The following is a 3,861-nucleotide window of genomic DNA, read 5'->3' as shown; positions in this document are numbered from 1 at the left end:
TGCGAACCAGAGCAGCACACGGAAACGCCGTTTACTTTCCCGCCAGAGCGGTACCTATTTATCTACTTGCACTTTGACGTGCTTTCAAACTGCTAGGTGGGCAGGAACAGGGACCGAGCAACAGGAGCTCACCCCATTGTGGGGATTCGAACCGCCCACCTTCTGATCGGCAAGTCCTAGGCTCTGTGGTTTAACCCACAGCGCCACCCGCGTCCCTTACCACTGTCTATAAAAACATAATAAAACATTAAACATTTTTAAAAACTTCCCTATACAGGATTGCCTTTAGATGGCTCGGGGGTCAGATAACGCCCTATCCTCCAACATTTCTCCAAAGGAAATATGGACGTCCTAAGGCAGGGGTCTGCAACCCGCGGCTCCGGAGCCGCATGTGGCTCTTTTACACCTTTGCCGTGGCTCCGGGGCGGATACTAGCGAGGGGAGGAGGCACATTGTGCGCCCTGACACTCCCCACTGTGGCGGGCGCTGTACTGGCTGTGACGTCGCATGGGGGCGGTGCGTGCGTTAGTCACGCACTGTCCCGACGTCACCTTCCCGCCCGCCCGCTACATTGTAAGGGGCATGTACGCTGGTCACTGCATTGAAAGGGGGCATGTACGCTGGTCACTGTTTTGAAGGGAAATGAAGAACACACACACACAAAAAGGTAACTTGTTAATTTAACGTTTATTTCTATGAGGAGGAGTAATTCTGAGGGGTCAAACAAAGAAATAATAAAAAAGTGACAAAAACGTTATTTTTATAATGACGAGTTTTGCGGCTCCCGGTTTTTTTTTCCTTCGGAAACGGGTCCAAGTGGCTCTTTTTGTCTTAAAGGTTGCAGACCCCTGTCCTAAGGAAAAGCAGGACATTCTGGGATCAAGTCAGAAACTGGGATGGCTTCTCCAAATCAGGGACATCCCTGGAAAATAGGGACACTTGGAGGGTCTGCAAATTCATGGGGCAGGTGTAACATGAGGAGACAAGGCAGTTGGCCCCGAGAGCAGAAAAGGGGGCATTCAAACGCCCCGTGGGATTTCACTTCCTCTGTCCCTTAGCGGGGCACGAACTTCCTCTGGAGCTGTGTATCGGTGAGGAGGGACCGAAAAGGAGAACTGGAAGATGGAGGGAAGCAGCTGCCTGGACCGGGGGTTTCACCACCAGCCCTCCTTCTCCTGTGCTGCGAACCTGCTGCAGGCCCCCCTCTTCCCTCAAGATTGCTCAACTTTTTTCTTCCTCTTTCTTTCTTTCTCACGGGCCAGCACAGCCAGGCTACCCCAGGAAGAGAGAGACAAAAGGAAAGCTGGGCCCCAAACAACGCACACATTTTGAAAAGGCCATATTTTACCAGGGGATGCAATTATTAGTCCGCTAGCAGTTCGAAAGCATGTCAAAGTGCAAGTAGATAAATAGGTACCACTCCGGCGGGAAGGTAAACGGCATTTCCGTGTGCTGCTCTGGTTTGCCAGAAGCGGCTTAGTCATGCTGGACACATGACCCGGAAGCTGTACGCCGGGTAAAGCTGTACGCTGGCCAGTAAAGCGAGATGAGCGCCACAACCCCAGAGTTGGCCACAACTGGACCTAATGGTCAGGGGTCCCTTTACCTTTACCTATATAATTTTGGAACGTGGCTTCTTCATGAGACACCACCCAAGATATCATAACCGCATTTGGCACAACGGTTCCCGAAATCAAGAAGCAATCCCCCATGTTTGGATAGAATTCTGGACACCAGTTTGATGGCCGACTGAGCCATTGAAATGGATCCTGATTTTAGCCACCAATTTCAAAATGGCCCTGATTTTCACCGCCGGTTTCAAAACTGCAGAGTGTTTTTGGTTTCTTAGACTACCCGGAAACGCTCCTAGACTGCAAGCGTTATCGTCACCAAACACCCCTTTCCTTCTGCACTGCGGCCTCGCTCTCTTCCTGCGTTGGCAGGATGAATTGGCAGAGTCCTGATTTAGAAGGGTGACCGTACCACTTCTGTGCAGGGAGCGGGGCATCAAGAAATCAACATGCAACGGCAAGGGTGCAGCTCAAATATTCCTGGAGTGTCTCAAAAAGTCACTCATTCTGAAAATCAATAAGCTAAGCCTTAAAAAAATGTCTTTCCTTTCATTTTCCCCTTGGAGGCTGTTATGCTAGCCTGTTAATTTTATTCATGGAATCCATTTAACACATTTATAAATGTCTTTGCGGCCTGAGGGGCTACCAAAGCAGCAGACGGGAATAAAATTAACCTTCAAAATGGAGACTTTTGCAGCCCTTTAAAAGTATAAACAGTTTTATGGTGGCACAAGCTTTTTCGGATTAAAACTTAACATCAGCAGATGCCTAAATTGGCAGATGATGCAAATGGCAGGGCCATGCAAAAGCAATGTTGCAAGGTGGAGTGGGCTCATGTTCAGTGTGTGCCGGCCATGCCCTTTTACAAATACTCCATTACGTTCCTTCGCCTTGTTTCCCCCCCCCCTCCACCTGACCCTCTCAACAGTTAGCATGCCATGCCTATTGAATATACCAAGCCCTTTGTGGAGCCCAGAAAGGGCGCTTATCAGTCAGTGTAGCGTGAGAACACCCTTGTTGTATTTGGGGATTTCACCCCCTTGGGGTCAGTCCCCCCAAATAATTTTCAGATTTCTACAAACCCTGGGGCTCCTGCAAGCTTGCTAATGCTTTGCACTTCTGAGTGCCTATTTACAGACCCACACTTAAGAGAAGGAGCTTGCTATTTTCATATATTGGATACAGCTCCTCATGCACCAGCAGTAGAGAGAATTTGTAAACAAGTGTGGGGTCCAAAGACCCTGAAGCTCAAGTGGCACAATACTGCCATGTGTCTACACAAATGTACACAAGCTAAGCACAGGAGTGGTTAAGACAGGAACAAACTGGCAGCCGTGCCATCGTCCTAGCTTTCCCCTGCTGATTCAACGCATGTAGTGCATTTATGTGGAAAGAAAACCTTGATTCAGAGAGAGTCCAAAATGAGTAGCATCGAACTTGCTGAGGGCAGCAGTTTCCTAGGGCTGGCACTCACTGGCCTTTGAAGTTTTTTGCTAGGCACAGGGTTATGAGAAATCTGTTTACCTTGGTGGCATCGGACCAGACGCTTTGCTGAGCTGGTACCTGAACGTCACGCCGATTGCATAAAAAGCAGTGATTTCCGGGCTGTTCGCCCAGGGAAGGTTCAGGTTCGGAAAACAAGCAAGGCACTGTTTGCAGGGAGCAGGCAGAAAAAGAAAGGGAGGGGTTGCTCCTTATTGCAAAACATAATTTCAGGGTGGGGTGGGAGAGTTAGGCAGCCACTATGCCATCTGCCCAGGGTACACCAAAAAGAGAAGCGAAAGAAGAAGTTATGCCAGGCATACTCAAAACAACCACTTAAGCTCCATTAGGCCCTCTCCCGAATTGGCAGCTTTAATTTAAGCAAAAAACCCAAAGTTGCTAGTCCCTTTCGTTTGCGGAAATATATAAGGAAAATGTGTCCAGGCAGCATACACTCACAGAGGAGAAATGCAACAAATTTAAACTTGTGGGGCTACCTGGATAGCTTTTCTTTTTCCCCTGGGCGGGAAGGGGGTAAGATTGCTGTTTTGCAAACCATTCCCTCTCTCCTCAGGCCGAAAAAATCTGCCTGGGGGGCAGGATGTTGGGGAAATGAACATGAATGAATCTTAACGGCTCTTTGGCAGAGCCTTCCTTGGCCAGAATCACCTCCGGCGTTTTGCCTCCCCATAACCCCTAGATTCATCACCGTCTCCTACGTGGGCGGCATCTGAGACACAGGGACACCTTTCACCCAAGCAAGCAGAGAAAGCAGCTAATAGCAAAAAAATAGTCTGGCGCTGTGAAC

The sequence above is a fragment of the Podarcis liolepis genome, assembly GCF_965112155.1.
Source record: "Podarcis liolepis genome assembly, chromosome: 15".
NCBI lineage: Eukaryota > Metazoa > Chordata > Lepidosauria > Squamata > Lacertidae > Podarcis > Podarcis liolepis.
This window is presented reverse-complemented; position numbering follows the sequence as displayed.